We start from the raw sequence: 18,946 nt of genomic DNA on the forward strand, positions 1-18,946 counted from the left end.
GGATCAGTGATGGCTGGCCTAGCTTCAATCTGTTCTATGAAATAGGTCATGTGGCTCATGAAAGCCGGTGAACACGCTGCCACGGGACGAGTTCCAATGGTCTGGCAGAAAGCCAGAACCACTTCACCCTCTGGCTCAAGAGAACAACGCTAGAGCACCTAGCGGGTTGCGGTCAGGTGTCGGCTCTCTTAAACTTTTGGCGATCTGCCATACTTTCGCAGGACTATGAAAAGGCAACAGCGTTTCGCAGAACCGCCTCCAACGTTTTCGATCAACAGACGTCAGTTCCTTAGTTACCAACTTTTTTATACGGCGAGCCACCGCCACATCCTCCAAGAGCCCCGTCCGACGCGCTTTGCGCTCAGCTCGTCGACGGCGTGCTCGCAGCTGCTCCATCCGTGGATTTGAGCCAAGATGACCAGAGGCCACTTTCACAAGCTTGCTAGACGAACGAAGCGCTTTCTCAATGCCTTCGGTCATCTGATTTGCAGACATGTCTTCGCGGTTGCTTTATGCGCATAGCGAACGAAAGGCCGACCAATTCGTAAAAGTCACAACTTTGTGCCGAAGTGTACGTGAAAACTTGTTAAATGTGATGAAGTTCCGAAGATGATCGCTCCCCCTACCGTCCGAACCCCCCCCCCCCCCCCCCTCATGTGATGTGCCTGGAAAGGTCATTTGAACACAATAATATGTTCAAAAAGTCGGTCTGAATGCACCGATCCATGAAGGTGGGAGAACCATCATCCAGAAGGTGGAGCCCCATGTCTTCTATGACGTTCGCTCAAATTTTTCCACGACTGTCCCTCTTTCTCCTTCCCCACAGTGAATTGTGTATTGATGTCGCCGACCACCATAAAAGGAACAGAGAGACCCGCGAACACATCTGTGACGCTGCGGGACGTAATTGTAGCCGACGGGGGAATGTACAAGCTCACAACAGTCAGAGCTATTCGGCCCATGCATACCTTCCCAGCCCCCCCCCCCCCCAAAAAAAAAAAAGAAGAATGGGTGCAATTGGAAGTCTGAATTGGTACCAAATGGACAGAACTGGACCAATACGAAAGCCAATTGGATTTTTTAATTCCAACTGGCTGTCCAGTTGGAAATTTTAAAACCAATTGGGAAGTCTAATTGAATCCTTGGACTCCAGTTGGACAGCCAATTGGTAAGTCCAATTGCAAACTCGAATTGGACTCAACCGGACCAAAAGAAACATAGACCAAAAACCAATAGAGACCAACTGGGCACTTCAGTTCCAACTGGGTTGCCCAATTGGAAATGCATGAACCAAATGCCAAGACCAGCTGGCTTCTTGGACTCTAGTTCTATATTCAGACTGTAAGTCAATTTTGAACTGGATGAGCAGGTGGACACAGGAGTCTCATAATGGTTCGTATGCTAATTGATCACTGAAAGTCCTATACTCATGCTTAAGATGGAAAAGAAATTTCATTTACATACCTCGTTGGAGGTGACGAGAAAAAATAGTGAGCTAGGAGAGATGCTGCATCGCCACTACGTGGGAGGGCTCGTCTAGTGCGATGCGGTCATTCTTAACAGCCAATATGGAAGCAGAATTAGTGTGATGGGTTATATTACCTGGCAGAGGAGGGGAGTGATGTCTCCGTGCCCAGCCATCCTATCTGTGGTGCAGTAATATTTGAGAACTGATGAACTAATTTATTTTCCTTCTTAAGTTGAACACTATAGTTGATATATTGGCAGTTTCTAAACAATGACAGAGCAATTTTTAAGCATGCGAGTTTAGTCGCCTCATTTTTGCAGGCAAAATGTTTATCTTCGTTCAGAATGCAAGGTACACTGCACGTAACCAAGATGAAATAATGTTTCTACTTATCTAATATATGTAAAATTGATCATGTGGACGGATCTCATCACCTGCATTACCCACATATACATCGTATAACACAGCAGATGTGGAATACTGAACATGTACGAGGGGCGTTGAAGTCAAACCGGGACTTTTGATTTTTCGAAAGAGTAAAATGAACTTACAGGCGAGAAATTAGCTTTATTTTTAAACGTAATCTCCAGCTGTCCTAACGCACTTGTCTCAGCGTTACAGGATGGCTTGGATGCCAGCAGCGTAGAAATCTTTACCGGCGCGTAGCAGCCACGATCGGACCGCATCCTTGACCTCGTCTTCCCAGCTGAAGTGGCGGCCCCCAAGGAACGCCTTCAGTGGCACGAAGAGATCGAAATCGCTGGGGGCGAGGTCTGGACTGTAAGGGGGATGAGGCAGCAACTCCCAGCCAAGTTCCTATAAGGTGCGTGTCGTGAGGTGGAGCCTGTAGGAGGAGGACTCCTTTGGTAATAAGGCCCGGCCGCTTTTGCTTCAGCGCCTTATGCACATCCCTGAGAACCTGGCAGTAATATGCACTATTGATGGTGGTACCACTGGGCAGAAAACCAACATGAACAACGCCAGCCTTGTCCCAGAAAACCGTGGCCATGACCGTACCCGTAGACGGGGTGCTTCGGAATTCTTGGGAGCTGGCAAGCTCGGATGCTTCCACTGTTTCGATGCGCGTTTAGACTCAGGAGTTAAATGGTGCACCCAAGTTTCATCGCACGTGATGATCGGGTCAAGGAACGGCTGTCCTTCAGTGTCGAAACTGTACCTTAGCTCGTGGGAGATTTCCAGTCTTCTCTGCCGGTCAAACACGGAAAGCTGCCTCGGGACCCAACGGGCGCTAACTTTCCGAAACTGGAGGCGTTCATGAATGACAGTGTTCAACGTTCCCACAGAAAGGTCCGTCTTTTGAGCCAGTTCAAGACATCTGTGTGTGTTTATCCGTTGGTCCTTAAGGATCAGGCGCTCCACAAGTTGGATGTTCTCTGTAACTCTGACACTCGTCTCTGAGCTGCCCCGGCCGGGATCGTCCTGCACTGATGTACGGCCGTCTCGGAACCGTTTGTACCGCTCAAACGCTTTGCTGAGCTAAGTGTATCGCGATCATACTGAGCCTGAAGTCTTCTGTGAATTTCAGATGACTTTACGCCTTCATTCACGAGAAAATTCCCAAAGAACATGCCAAATATGGGCCAACATTATCAAAAAGTTGCTAAGCCAGACTGGCCAAACACTTTCTGAGTTTGGCCAAAGAGAATGGGACCAATGCGGCATTGGTTCCTTGACCTAAGGTTTGGATGGCCCAAACACAGCAGCACACCAGATGTGGGCCAATATATAGGGCTGAGTTTGGCTAGCCAAAGTTGCCATAAATGGCCTAAGCTAGGCCAGAGAGTTTGGAAATCAGATTTGCTCCTTTTGCCAAAAGGGCCAACACTTGGTATGTATTTGGGTGGCCAATAACTGCCCAAATATGTTCCACAGGTTTGGATTCACATACCCAAAATACAGGTTTCTTTTTGTTTTGTTGTGTGTTGTTATTTGCGCGCCATTTACTTTTCTTGACGTAGGAACCCATGTGAATGGCTGAATTTAAGCATTCACACGCCACTGGCACTGGCACCCGTCTTTAGCAATGTGGACATCGTGAGTGCCTACACCCCACCTGCCTCACATCGGCACTGGGGGTGAGGGGCAAGCGCCTCAGCATCTCAAGTGGCCACAATTAGCGAACTGGATGGAACATATACTGACAGTTTGTGGGACACGCTCATCAAGTGTATAGTGCGGCGTAAACCTTTGTAACGGTGACGAGAGTACGTCTTTGCAATTAAGCCGTGCTTCTGCAAAGAGTCAAGTATAGCCAACAACTTTCCTGGCATGGTTTCATGTGAAATACTGTGTTTGTAATTCAGACTGTCGTCTCTAATGGGAGCTGTAAAACCAGTTTGTTTACTCTGTTGCTTGAAAAGTGTTACTCGTACATACTTTGCACAGACAGAAGCACGCGAATGTTGAAATCACCTAATGCTCAAAAGTGAATCTTAATAACTTCTGACGAGGTGCTTTATCTCCATCAAATGCATTTGATATATTTTAGGGATTATTCCGAGTTTGGCAAACGTATGCGTGCCAAGCTTTTTCCAATCATTGTCTGACAAAAGGCTGACATAATGGAAAAGTTGATTTGTTGGCCAAGCAACCTGCTGCCACACATATTTGCCATATGCTTTCCAACAATGTGCCAGGCCAGTGTGGGACATTGCTCTGTATTTCTGAACTTTATTTAATTTTATATTTTTCACTGAATGTCGACGCTGTTTGCAAACCACAGCAAGTGCATTCGTCACGATGCGTTATACACCTTTGAAAACTTCACATCGCACTTTGTCCGAAAACAACTTGAATTACTTAATACATTGGCAGAAATGTCGCCAACGTGTTTGTGCCATACATGGCACCCAATCATTTCCCAAACTTTGGTGTGCCAAACTTTGGCCAACCTCAAATTTTACTTCGTTGGCTAAAGAACCTACTGGCCAAAGGCCTATCAGACCCCTGCCAACCACTGACCATTGGCCACTCTTTGCTTGGGTTCATGACAATTCGCCGTTCGATGTGCGCGCTTACCTCATTGTCGGCCATCTTGTCCAGCACGTATCTTCTGCTTTGGGCAAACAACAGACCATCACGTGGTGAACGCGGAGGCCTGTCGCGTGTGAAAATGACGAAAAAGAAGTAGCGCGAGCCGTTTGTGCACCCAGAAGACAGAAAGTCCCGGTTTGACTTGAACGCCCCTCGTAACACACACTAAAGAAGTATATTATGGCAGATATCCAGCAACAAATGTAATTAAGTACGCATCCAACATCCTAAAGGAGCAGTCCAGAGGCCCACAACTTTGTTTCTGTTTTTGGTCAGTATGGAATGTTATGCGGCCGAGAACAATTTTCCCACAATTAGTGCAACCGTAGCGAAATTGGGACGCCTGCAGTAGCTCCCCGAACCTCCCGTGCGCGAAACACCTTCCTTGGCCTTCACGATAGGCACGTGATGAGCGCCACAACGCGCGTCACTATGTGACGCAGGTGGAAACGACGCTCCTCATTGGAGCTGGGATCACATGATCGAGGTGAGCAACATCGCGCAGGCCGGAGAGTCTGCTACCGCTTCGGAGACGCCATGCGTTCTCCGGCTACGTGATGTCCGAAACGGAGGGTTTGAAGGCTGTCCACGACACAACCACGATTTTTTGGGACCGCAGTCACCACGGGAAGAACGAGTGGTGCAGCCCGAAATTAACTGCGCTTGTACAGCGAAAACCCCGTGCTTACCGACAGTGTGCAGCCTGTCCGACCGTTTTCACCGCGCAGTTGGTTCAGCGGCTAGCAGGTGGCGCCACAATACCGCCGCCATCGCTTGCTTTCTGATACTATGAATTCTGAGATTGCACAGAAGCCACGGATATATTACTCTTGTGATCGCAATCTTATTTTCTCAGGCTGCATATATGCTTTGTTTTTTTAGAAAACGTGATATAAATCATATAAAGAACAAAAGTCAACAAGAAACAGCTCGAAATGTTCGTAGCAGACGGTTTTTCGTACGAACGAATGAGGGGCTCTCTACCACCAACGTCACAGCAGAGTGGGTGTGGTCTGCAGTTGGAGCGCTCCGGCCTGTCACCGCGGCAGCGGTTTTCCAAATTAATTGCACCGTGGTTAAACAACTTTGGACAGAAATATCTTGTGGGAATGCTTTCTACTTACTGCTTTACAAGATGACAGCATTTTTTGGTCATGTTAAATACCACTTTAATGCTCCTTTAATGGCACATGGCCACACAACATCACATCAAAATTCGTGATGTTGTGGGCCAAACAAAATCCGTAATTGTTGTGCGGAGCGGGATGCCTTCGTCCGCAACACCCGCTGTTTTCTTTTATTTATTTATTTATTTTGTTTAAACCACTGTGTTGAGAAGTCATTCTCAGAAAGTTCAGAGCAGCGACGACTTATCCGTTGACACGGCCACACACAATCTGGATACTTTCTTTTCTGGATCTTTTCACATACTGCTTTACAAGATGAAACCAGTTTTTTCGCCATGTTAGATACCACTTTAATGCTCCTTTAAGGTATCTTAAAGAATGCAAAGTAGCATGCTGCAAACTGCAGACAAGCATGGTTGAGATGCCCATAAGGTAAAAGAACTTGGTGCTGCTGCAACATATGCTTGATTCAGTTTCACGAAGACGGCAAGTGTGCGTAACTGCGTAACCACAGCTGTAACTCTCTGCAGGTGCTTCATAGTTACTAGTGGCTGCTTGATGGGTGTACACATCAGTCTCTTTATGAAAACATGGGCTTTTGAATCTCTTGCACAAAGCAGACGTTCTAATCTCACAAAGGAGCTGTCATGTAACTAGTATAAATTCGAGCCCCACAACAACCACTTTTTTCTAATTCAGTTCTTGGAATTTCTAATCCACCACCACCACATTCTAATCCAGGTCAAGCCACTTCTAAGTCCTCTGGTTGGTTAGTCACACCTCCACCCCTTCATGCTGATTGATCGACCCAGGCTCCACCCCTTCATGGTGATCCATCCAATTTCTATGTGAGTGGCTGCCCTTCATTGTCACAACATCTGCTCACTCGCTCATAGACACCAAAATGATCTATTCTATTCAATTCTAAGTCGGCTCATAGGCTTCCAAATCGCTCACCTGTCTGTTGGTCCAGGGGTGGTCACCTCCATTCATTTCTAAACCTAGTGGTTGGCTAGTGATTGGCCTATTGGCTGCCTCTCATACATGCTCGATAGACTCATTTGTCATTTCCACTCTCTGGCCACACGCTTTCAACTGCATATTGCTTCATAATTCCTGCTGCATCATAGACAACCACTCATTGATTGATCCCACTCATTTCTAGGCAAGCTCACAGTTCCCCCAAATCGCGTGTTGGTCCGGGATGCCTTCTTTTTTGCCTGGATGACTCTCGGCGATGGTTGGGACACAAAAACATGGGAAATCAACCTCTATTGAGTACATCATAGCAGTCTTGCAGATATTCTAGTTCTCCCTGGGGCACCTCAATGCACGCTGTACATCTCCGCTAACATTCATAGTGTTCTTCACATAGGTAGTATGTGGAACACCCAGGCATTTGTCCTTCTCTGTCCATGTCCCAGAGGCAAACCACAGGAGAGAACACCATGTGACAGAAGCATTAATTCTCTTGCTGCACATCTTCTGAAGACATGAAAGAACATATGAGCTGCACTATTTTTATCACCCATTTAAACTTACCATATTCGCAGCTTCCATAAGAATAGGAGTCGATGTCATTGCAGAGGTATCTCTTGTCATTGTATGCCATCAGTCTTCTTTTGACATTACCCAGGCGAAAATTTGAGCTGGGAAGTCAACTGGTACCAGCTCGTTCCCAGTTCGCACCAACTGGTGGTCAACTAAAACCAACTGGTACCAAACTGGTGGCAACTGGAAAGTAAACTGGTACCAGTTCAAACTGGGCACTTTGTGGTACCAGTTCAAGCTGAACTGGTAGCAACTGGGAAGTGAACAGGTACCAGTTAAAGCTGGGCTGGCGGTAACTGGAAAGTGAACTGGTACCAGTTCAAGCTGGTCTGGTGGCAAGTGGGCACTGTGTGCAATCAGTTCAAGCTGGGCTGGGGGCAACTGGAAAGTGAACTGGTACCAGTTCAAGCTGGACTGGTAGCAACTGGAAGTGAGGTGGTGCCAGTTCGAACTGGACCAGTTTACATATTTGGGGGGAAGTTTCGGTTTCAGTGCCAGGACAGGTTAATATGAAGATTGCAAGACGAAATTATAAAAACGATCAGAAAGTAGCTTTATTAACAGAAATAATCATATTTAAATTTTTGGTAAAGTTCCTGTTAACGAAAGTTATTTTGGAACTCTTATATTTGTATTTTGTGCGTTCCTGCTCCCGCGATGAATGATGCGTTTAATGTGCAACGGTCGCTTGCTTAGCAGCGTGCTTGTACAGCGATTTTTGCCCATTATCTTCTTAGCGTGATGTGTGACATAGGCGTTGGTTTTATAATCTAAAGGATTTGTCTTCAAGTTACGACAGTGCGACAGTACAATGAGCGCCAGCGGCCGGCGGGTGGGTGTTATAGGATTACAGCTTGACTACAACTGTGGAGACCGCTTTATATCGTGAGTACTATATGCTTAAGTGCTTTTCCGTTGTGCACCATTTGGAAATATTACTTCCACTAGAACCTCTTCCCTTTGTTCCGCGTCACATTCGTGGCACCTGCAAGTGCATGCCGTTTTACGAGTAAGATCCGGTTTATGGTAACGCTACCAGCAACTTTTTTCATTCATGTTTTTGTTTTTGCTTTTTTTTCGTTCATTTTCGTGTTTTAGATCCTTCACACCACGGATGTTGTCGAACTAGCGTAGTGCGCTAGAGTAGTACTTAGTACTCATTGCCCCCGAAAGCCGGCGAATCTCTTAGTTGAAACGTCCAACTACTGCACAACGAAAATGTTGAGAGATTCGCGTACTTTCCGGGGCCACGACCGCTCAAATTGAGTGACTGTCCAGGCACACACTACAATTACATGTTTAACAAGTTTATGTTTACAAATACATGTTTGTGCCTTTTCAACTTTCCAGAAACCTTAAGCTGCTGGGGCTCAAAGAAAAATATCGATTCATTGTGTGCTATTAAGAACATCTCAAATACTTTGTTGAATGATTCAAGATGTCCACAAGGCAGTCAAGCAAGGGACCAATCAACCATGAAGTATTATCTATTCCATGTAACTCTGTAGTTCATCTACTGCTATAATTTAATTACATTATAGTTACGCTACATGTACATTAAAATATGTGTAATGTTTGTCTACAAATAAAATACAATTTTGCATTGCAGTTCTTTGGATCTGCCGTTGCTGGGAACAGCGATCCTGCAAAGGGGCATCAGTTATACAAGCTAACCTCTGTCCAAACAGGCCGCTCTAAGTGAAGCCACTTCAACCGGTCCCAGGTCCAACAATGAGGTTTGCAACCAGTTCCAGTCGAGACTGCGACCGGTTAGAAACCAGTTGGGCCAACTGGTACCAGTTGATCGAACTGGTCCCTGTTCGATAACACAGTTCGCCCATACCAGTTGCAACTGGACCAGTTCAACTGAGACTGGGTGAGCTGTGTTATCAAACAGGGACCAGTTTGATGAACTGGTACCAGTTGGCCCAACTGGTTTCTAACTAGTCCCAGTCTCAATCGGGACCAGTTGCAACTGGGAGTGGGTGAACTGTGTTATCGAACAGGGGCCAGTTGTCCCAACTGGTACCAGTTGATCTGGGACCAGTTGAACTGGTCCCTGTTCGATAACACAGTTCAACTGGTACCAGTTCAAAAAATTTTCGCCTGGGTACTGATGAGATACAAACACTGCTTCTTTGCAATGATTGATACTTGTTCATTCGATACGCTCTTGTGATTGAACAAGGTATTGCAGTACGTCTCATGGAGGAGGTGCTGCGTACAATATTCTTTTTGACCATTTTAGCTCTTCCAATTTGCTTTCCTCCAGCTAATTTGATGGAGTACATTTTAGCTTTCAAACATACTACTTCCTCAATAGGTACACTAACAGTTTCGCTTTGGAATGCCCCAAGTCTTCCACGATTCTTTTCACAGTACAGTGCATGATCCCGATCGAAGGAAGACAAATGTAAGTGGTCGTCGGCGATTGCTCGTAACTGATCATCGTAGTCCTTGCAGAACAGGCCGAGGATAAGAGAACCCGTTGCAAAATAACGGGTAATCACCGGACAAGTGAGCTTACTCAGCTGGGTGTCATATTAGAATGAGTACATGGTTAATTTTCTGAGTTCTAAAATCGTACACCCAATCTGGAGCGGGAAATCGCATCGCACTTTTCTTTTGCGCATTGTGTACATGAAACAATCCGGGGACAAAACTTCCATCCTCAGGCATTCTGCCCGACTCCCGAGGCGAGTCACCGTCTCCATGTGGAAGGCTACTCGAATATCATGCATGTTATAGTTCTTTAAAAGTGTTCTCCCAGAGACTGCATTCTTTGAGAGGTTGTAGAAGTTTTTTTCGAATGTCGTGCCCGAGGCAACACGTCTGGCAACATTGTCCTCGATGTAGGGATGCAGGAATGGTGCCTGGCAAAATTTTAGAATTCAATGACTTTTCGTCACCCTCATGCCCAATCTACAATAGAGTGCGAGCAACGCATAATGGACAACGTACTCGACTTTGTCCTTGCATGTAGGCAACAGCTTTTTGCTGTTACCAGGCTGTTACCAGGCTGATTCTTCGAGAAGCCCTCGCTGGAATGGCAGGAGCCATTCCTTTGGGACTACTGCCTTCTTGAGAGCCAGGGAGAAGTACCTCATTACAGTGTAGATAGATTTTGGATACTTTAAGTCACATACATACATGTACCCCACATCTGAATCTGAGTGGTGACGCATAAAATCTACGGAGCTAAATTCCTCGACACATTCAAAATCACCAATGGGGAGGTGCTTTATCATACTGAATCCGAAAAGATTGTGGCTAGCTATGTATGATATGTACACCTCCTCGTTATCGGGATCATAGCCACTGCACAGAGGGTTGTTAGCCCACTAATGACGCCTGCTCGAACGGCAGAGACCGCCTGTAATGCGTAATTCGATGGTTCTGTACATGTCCTCGTCGATGATTAACTCCAATTTTGACTCCAATTTAGTGCGCATTGCCACGAGTAGGATGCCAGAGAAACACAATGAAGCAATTCCAATCCGCGCGCGCTGTAGCAGAGACGTAGCTGCATCGTGTCCGCATATAATAGGGAATCTGTTTTCAAGTACAATGCATTATAATCCCTCAAATTTGAGCATCCAAAATGTTCAGATACGAGCAACGCATAGTGGTAGTCCTCCTCACTTATATCCTTCCCCATGAGATCGTTTCAAAAGGAGGATTTTTCTGGGAAGGCCAATTCATCATACACCGCAAAAGAACTGACATGGCTGTATGGGAATACACCTTTACGAAGTAAAATTTCGTAGTCATTTCCAAATACCTGTTTCAAGCATTGGAATGCCTCTGCACCCCCCATGGATTTGACGGTTTCCACGAGCTCTCCCAGCGACGAGTTTAGATCTTGCATGGTATCTCTAAACAGGAAGGTGCCAATTTCGAATGAACAAGTTTTTTCCATGGAGCTGGCCACAATGAAGGGAAGTCGCTTCCACCCAAGAACCTGAAATTCCCACAGCAGTCCAGCCAAATCTTAGAACAAATGGTGTACCATGATCGGCAATTTTTCCCTTGTCGTGCATGCGACGTTACAGGGGTTACACAATCTCGCGATATAATTTGTCTCGCCCGCACTACAATGCTTTGAATGGCCGTCATGCCGGACACGAGGTAGATCTTCGCTAAAATCCTGTCTACAGTATGCACAGTGGGTAGCAGCTCTGTGCTCAGTGCATTGCTCTTCATTCAGCACCATTGTGGCGGGGCAAACGTTCAGGGCGATCATCTAATCCCGCATTTCCATCAATGCTTTCACGCACTGCCTCGCAGTATCTTCCCCATGACGCGTCCTGATGCGCAACACCTTTGAGTCGTGGGTACGCTCGACCACGGCACAAAAGCTAGAGGTGATGTGACACTGCATGCCATCACAACTGGGCACAAGTATGCTCTCCGTGTCCAGCGCAACAACGTAGTTGTACTGATGCATTGACTGTATTTTAGTAAAGTCTCCAAAATCTTCTCCAGGTTCACAAAATTATAATAGGATTTCGTTCACTTTTGCGCAAGGGCGTTGATGTTTTGCCATGCTCTTTTCCTCATTAAAGGGGCGAGTGCAACGTTCGCATACGAAACACGTGTTCTTTCTCATCAACAAACGCTCGAGGGACTTAGTTCCGAAAAAATGCTCATCAACCTCCAATAAGTGAATTTTCTTCTCACTTTCCAGTTTTGGGGTCGTGACAAGTGCACTCACTGATGGACCTACGCGTACGCGTACACTGATGTCCTATTTTTCTCTACGAACTCGTCCAGATTAGCGAATGTAACATGGGAGCGACTAGGCCACCAGTACTCTGTCGCATAATTTTAATTTTTCTTCCATCGGTTCCTTTCCGGTGGGTGCAAGAGGGAAAGCGTATTGTATTCAAAGCACTCGCCCTCCTTACGCTGTAGTAAAGGGACATTCGTTAGGACATTCCTACGATTAGCCAAATTAAAAGGAAACACCCCCTTTGCACCAATTTTTTTTAGTTTTCACACTGGAAATACACATTTGGACTTTTTGGACGTCAGTGGATACAAACCCACTACCCTCGCACTGGTAATTTTCAATGCGCACAGTGGACTTGTGAATCACGTCCATCAAAATAAATAAAAAAAATAGAAAGGGTTGCAAAGATGGATGTGCACAGAAAAGGTCTGGAAGTTTTGTCAACGATAGGGATGCCTCTGAAGAGAAGTCTCTATTGATGCCATTGGCATGGCCCCACTTGAGGCCTCCTTATACTGATAAAGTCATGAACTCTAGAGCCCGTATTCACCAACTTACTTAAACTATTGGTTTAGTGACGTCGGGTTTAAATCAATCACGTGAGACTTTCGTTCGCCAATCCTGGATCACCACCCCATGCTCTACCACCTGCTGCTGTGAAGCTTCTGGCGGCGCACATAGCGAGCTTCCTGCACAGCGCATGCGTATTTCACCAGAGTCTGCCAGAAGCGATGGTGGCCGGTAGGCCTAATCCCCGGTTCACGAGGAATTTTTCATCAAATCTTGGGTAAGTTTCGATTAATATAGTTACTAGAAGCGCCCAGGAGACAGATTTGATCACAATGGGACGAATATTTGCCTCAAATGTTCCATTTCGATCATCCACCCAAGCTACTTAAACTGGTGGTTTAAGCCCCATGCATTTGAATGGGACGTATTTTAAACTAGGGGAGGGGCTAGTTTAACATCGGTCTAAGTATACGTTGCAACTACTGTGGACATGTGTGTTGAAAAAACTATCGTAGATGGGTTGCGGTAGGTGATGTTGCACTAATTCGAAGTTAACTGGTAAAAATTAAGCAGAATCGTTTCAAATGCACGGTTCGTAAACAAAAACGGCGTAACGCTTGACCGGGGGTACGAAATGCGGCTGTTGTTTTTAGAAAGCGCTATTGCGAACTTTTGCATGACAAAAGTAAAAAGCACCGTCAAAGTGTGGTCAAAGAGAGTGACATCGACATGTGCCACTGGACAAAATCCATATACCAATCCAAGGGACCGAGAGAGCGTGCGGATGGCCGACCGTCAATGTGCATCTTCAAAAACAAAGCATAAGTAGTGCTGGCGCTTATTATGAGCGTCATCTCCTGTGATACACACTGTAAGCGCCCCTGTCATTGTACAGTAAGAGCAATAACGTGATAGATGTTTGTTGCGAGCCCCGATGGAGAAATTGGGGGCGTTGTCCACTGGCATGCTTATCAACCATCCCAGTATCTATCATCTCTTCGCAGCGTGTCTAATCTCCAGAGACATCTAACAGTGCAATAGGACTGATCATAAAGTGCATTAGCGTCTTGCGGCTGTTGTGTGGGTACTATCAAGGCATGGAGATATTGCATGTTGTTGCACTACACTGAACACGAAATTTGAGCAGATTTTACGTTCCCCGATTATGAAAATACCGGAGCAAAAGCTAAGGAGGTCCCCATTTCCTCTGGATTCACATGTAAGCATAGATGAAACTGAAATGTGTGTTTTACTTATTTCAGCATGCCACAGCAGAACAGACCAATAAAAATATGTTATTCAGGTATCGTGTTGCCACTGCTACATTAGAAAACATTCAAAGGGACAGCTGCTTACTTCTATATTGATTTATCATTTGGTAACAGTAGATGTGCTTTTGTAGGGCTGCTTCTGCAAAACACACTACACAGCAATGTGCTACAGGAGGCTGCAAACCTTTTAATCATAATTACTATTGCAGGTACATAACCATGACCAATCACTGACAGCTTTTCTGCATTGTATAAGCACATATATTCTGGAGATCCTCTCTTGAAAATTTCTGCTATGGACTCATTCATCACAACAACTTTGTATTCGTGAGCTTTTTGTTTATATTCAGACAATAAAGGCTATTACGTAGTTCCACAAGGATGACCTTTTCATAGAAACGTGCACTCTGGATATCCTGCTCAATTAGTTGTCAAGGCTACATGAGAACATAAGTGAGCAATGGCGCACAAGGAAAAAAAAAATCCTTGCTACATTCCACATGCTGACTCCACCAATATATCTGAGGTGTCGTACTGCAGTACGTTTGAATTGTACAGAAACTTTGAAGCTCTCTTGCTCCCATTGAACTGCACTTAAAGTTGAAAATTAGATCAACTGCAATTACTGCATACAGCACCTTCCAGATGAATATAACAAAACATAGGCTACAGACTCATCAATAGATAGTATTGACAATTATAATAGGAGTCAGCTGGTTCATGCAACATCAAAATGGAAATGTCGTTCCCCCATACTGCAGCATGAGCGCATGGATAAATTGTACATAGCCACATGACAGTTGTCAACTAATCAAAAGAAAGTTAGCTTGCGTTGACATGGGTACAGATTTGTCCAGCCACTGCAGCCGTTTATATCCCACTGACCACACGAGCACATGGAAGAACATGCACCCATGTTAATAGTAGCTATCGTTCTTTTACGTTACTGACAGCTGCCGTATGGCCGCATAGTTTATTTCTGTGCTCATGTTTTCAGTGTGGATATAGACGACAGTAGTAAAGCAGGGTAAACAAGCACCCATGTTACACTATCTCTCCTCCTTTTACGTCGTTGATAGCTGTCATATGGCCACAGAGTTTATCCGTGTGCTCATCTGTTCAGTGTGAATACAGCGCTAAACAAAAAATGGTGTCCCTTTTGTGTCTCCTGAAGCTCAAGGCTTTTCTTTCAAGCAAAAATGTACGCATGCTGTTCTGCATCATTTTGTGAGCAGGACTGTTAAAAATTACTCGACGCACTGCAGCTTTACACTGGTGTGATCTGTGCACTCTTTTTGTGTAGCCTCATATCCTGTACAGGTAAATCTTAAACGTGAACATGTTTGACACAGGTGTGCCTGGTTGGGTAGAAACTGAACAGGATCAACGTGGCTCCAACCAAAGTTAGCCCTGTTAGTTCGTCACCCCTGAAGAAGGAGCCGGTTCGGCTCCGAAACGTCGGGATCCCCTCTTTCGAGCTAACTTTGGTTGGAGCCACGTTGATCCTGTTGAGGTAAATCTTAAGAATCGAAAAACACATCCCTATGGAATCATGCCACATGATTTATCATATACACCTGCATCCACATTGCAATCACGCTTCTATTCATCACAAATGACACAATACCTCTAATTGTAATAGGAAAATTTATTGACGGTAACAACACACAACATACAACACACCCGAAACACTACCCTCTAATTTGGCTGCGTTGTGCATGTCTTGAACGTGTTCTGAATAGCTGAGTTACAAAATAGTGAACCAAACCAAATCCTGCTAATATGCATATGCGTAGTACATCACTTTACCTTCAATTATGTTACAACTTGTTCTCCTTGCACCAGCTCAGGGCAGGTGCATGCTAAGTGTCCATGGTTTTTGCTGTATGACATGTCCTGTACATTGGTACTCTCATTTCACACCAGCTCTCCTCTTCCTTGACTCGCACTCCACCCATAAATGTACAGCAGTGAGTGGAGAATAAACAGAATATGGGCATACTACGGTCACAAAGTTCTGGTGTAACTAAGAATGTGTTATCAGCATCATGACAAATGATTCTAACATCTATGGATCTGTCATTCGAAACAGTGCCTGAATGCTGTTGCAATACAAGATACCACGTACATACATTTACTGTTGGAAAGCCTTCACATGATCACCGGGGGAATATGTGGCGTCTCGTGCACACTGCTTTCACTGCATGACTGGCACCAAATGCCTGTGACGTATGATTGTATATGTGTCAAACCTGATTATTTATTTTGTTTCAGGTAAGCCGTTCTTCAATGCCATATGTGAAGAAAATAATTGCTATACAAATTTATTGCTATTCAAATATGTGACTGGCATTAGCTTAGGCACACCATGCCATGCCCCACAAAAAACATGTCTGTGTAAGAGCTAGCTTCACCATAGGTTCAGAAATCTTGTGGTTGTGTGTGTGGAATTTTTCATTTCTTTTTAATGGGAAATTGACACTACTACTGTTTCTTTTTAGAACCCCCCCTCCCCCCACATTTTCTATGGCACTCTTAGGGGTGCTAAAGTTCAGTAAAGTGGACCGAAGTAGTTACATGCTCTTCTTGTGTGCCAACGTAATGCATATGGCCAGAATCTGTCAAACTGTTGCTTTGGGTGCTGGTATCTTGCAAACCATCTCCCATATGACATGTATTAATTACCAGGAGTTGCCTGAAGACTCTGCATGTCCACCACTCATTACTGAAGTTAGGTGGTTAGTCATGCAGAGGCATCTACATTATTTTACCACGAATTCAGCATTGTGTCCCATAAATCTGCTCCCAGGCTTTGACCTTGATGATACAGTACACCATGCTCACTACATTAAACTGTTCAGTTGCACAGATTTGTGCTGACACAACTGGATCAATATGTCGGCTTCTGCAAAGTGACAACTGCCAATGTGGCTAAAAAATAACTGAAATTGCAGAAGAAAGATATACAATCATGTAAATTTTAATAAAAGTAATACAGCACATTTTAGCTAAGATGCACATGATTTCAAGTTGCATCCTTTTCTTTGTATAAGCTTATTTGCATTGCTAGAGATTTTATGCTAGAATGAGCATATCTAGGTGTGCCTTGCTGTAGTATTCCACTGTGTTGTTTCTCAAGAAATAGCACAATCTCTCAGTACAAAGGTGCGCAGTCAAACTGCATAACCACACAGTGCAGAAATGCAGCCTGTGCAATAATTTTTCATAGCTTTATCATGTGTGTAAACGAAAATTAGTCGAAGCAGGCCACACATACGGATGATACAAACATGTAAGCCTCAAACGCCCAGTTGCTGAGTTGCTTGAATCATCGTCTGTATTTCAGGATGTCTGCAATCCAGTAAAGCATGGAAAACTGGGAATAGTCTGAGAACTATTGCATGACTGGAAAACTAGAAAAAATGTCAAGAAAGCGGTGAAGAGCTGCTGAAGTAAAAATTCCCTAAATAAGTTTACACAATTGTACATTGGCGATTATCTTTCTCGTGGCATCACACAGGCCTCTTATGTCATTTCACAGTCAAAGTTAGTGATCTGTGTAAGAGTGAAGTGATAACTGTAACTGCATCGCTATGCAAATTATTTTATAAATTTAAAAAAAAGCCTGAATAAGGAGTGATTTCAAAGATCGTAGTGAATCATGCAGTCGTCATCCTTCTGTCCACGTCTCTTTGCTGCGGAATGAATTCGTACCAACTACCGGCCTTCATACGCTTAGTGCATGATGTGCTGTTGGCAGCCGTATTATAGCATGGCATGAGCTGTGGGAAGTTTTTAGGCATTGGTGGTGGTGATGTTTTGGCATGTAATGGTGCGATGATAATGCCAGTGAAATTGCTTACAATGCCAGTATGGAGTCGAGAGAGAAATTTGTGAAGAATGAGCATGGAAAAATAGATAAGTCCCCAACCAGGTGTGTAAAAGTGTTTCCTGAATAATATATGGCTTTGAACAAATAAGCTCAACACAATTATTGAACAAAATGGCAGCACAGGCTTGTTTGTGGCTGATGTTGCAGCTGTTGTTGTGTGTGTTTTCTTTGGTCCTTTCCTGTTTGCTCCATCCTTGAAACACCACTATTGAAACCGGTATAAGACATCCTTCTTTACGAGGTATTTGGTTCATTTTAACATCTGTATTTTGTGTACACAGTCTCAATAAACTACAAATTCTGAATGGCTCGGATGCAGTGTAATGGCATTAAAGTGTGGCCGTTTATTTTTGCAATTATTACATCTGTGATGTCAAGTGCATCATAGCTGATGACAAGTAAGGACAAATATATACATTAGGTATGTTCCCATTGTGTGAAATTTCATCAGAGCAAGAGACAGTCGCAACGTAATGATGTATCTTTGTTGGCTGAACAGAACAATCAATTTAGTGCTTAATGATTTGTACAATAATCTTCTATGCTGAAATGCAGAAATAAAGGAGATCAGAGGTAAGCACAGCACCGCACTAACAGGGGGTCACGACACTGGCAACTTCCACGCTCACAAGCAGGGACGCCATGGGTAACTGACGAAAACAGCGCTAAACAAACAAAGAAAAAAAAACACACACACACACATGACCAGGACGTAAACAAGGCAGCACCATGAGTACGTTTTCCGTAGGAGTCACACTCCAAAGAAACACAGCCAGCAAAGAGATGGTCTAACGCGTTGCAGATTTGTGGCACGTTGAAAGTACCACGTCGAGTTATGCGTATGGGAGTCACCTGCAGGATAAGGTCACCCTTGCATCAGTGTTCTTTCTGTTTACATAGCCTACAGTGATCAAGCACTTGTACACACGTTGCGAACATGATATCAGGCTCGAAAGCGTATAAAAGACTCTGCTGGAATTCCCCATCAATCGAGAGGCTATCTTGATCGTTGCAGTTCACCACACAGGCCGCACAACAGACGATAAAAAAGCGATGGTCGATGCGGATGACGTTATTATACGCATCCACAATCGACGAACGAACACCGACGAAAGCACAACGATCACCTGCGCGAGGATACCTACTGCTGCCTTTCAAATAACATGGCAAACGCTCTCTTTTTAGCGACCATATCAAGAGCTTGTCATTCACAAATACAGCGGTAGGCATAACGCATAACCGACGATTACCGACACCCCGATCCGCAAACACCTGTGCACTGAACAGAAGAAAGAACAAAAGCACACATACATTGCATTACTGCAAATTAATATGAACACA

The 18,946-nt window shown here is 44.6% G+C and overlaps 2 long non-coding RNA genes across 2 annotated transcripts; both read left to right on the forward strand.

The window, feature by feature from the left end:
* Positions 1-7,415: 7,415 nt before the first annotated feature.
* On the forward strand, positions 7,416-8,863 carry LOC135369701 (uncharacterized). The gene is made up of 3 exons (XR_010415118.1): positions 7,416-8,085; positions 8,551-8,680; positions 8,810-8,863. It is a non-coding gene; the product is annotated as an uncharacterized LOC135369701 (long non-coding RNA).
* A 3,803-nt stretch (positions 8,864-12,666) lies between these two features.
* Positions 12,667-17,194, forward strand: LOC135369707 (uncharacterized). Its single transcript, XR_010415119.1, has 3 exons — positions 12,667-12,719; positions 13,705-13,745; positions 17,060-17,194. It is a non-coding gene; the product is annotated as an uncharacterized LOC135369707 (long non-coding RNA).
* The last annotated feature ends 1,752 nt before the right edge of the window (positions 17,195-18,946 follow it).

This window comes from Ornithodoros turicata, chromosome 1, assembly GCF_037126465.1.
Source record: "Ornithodoros turicata isolate Travis chromosome 1, ASM3712646v1, whole genome shotgun sequence".
Classification (NCBI taxonomy): Eukaryota; Metazoa; Arthropoda; class Arachnida; order Ixodida; family Argasidae; genus Ornithodoros; species Ornithodoros turicata.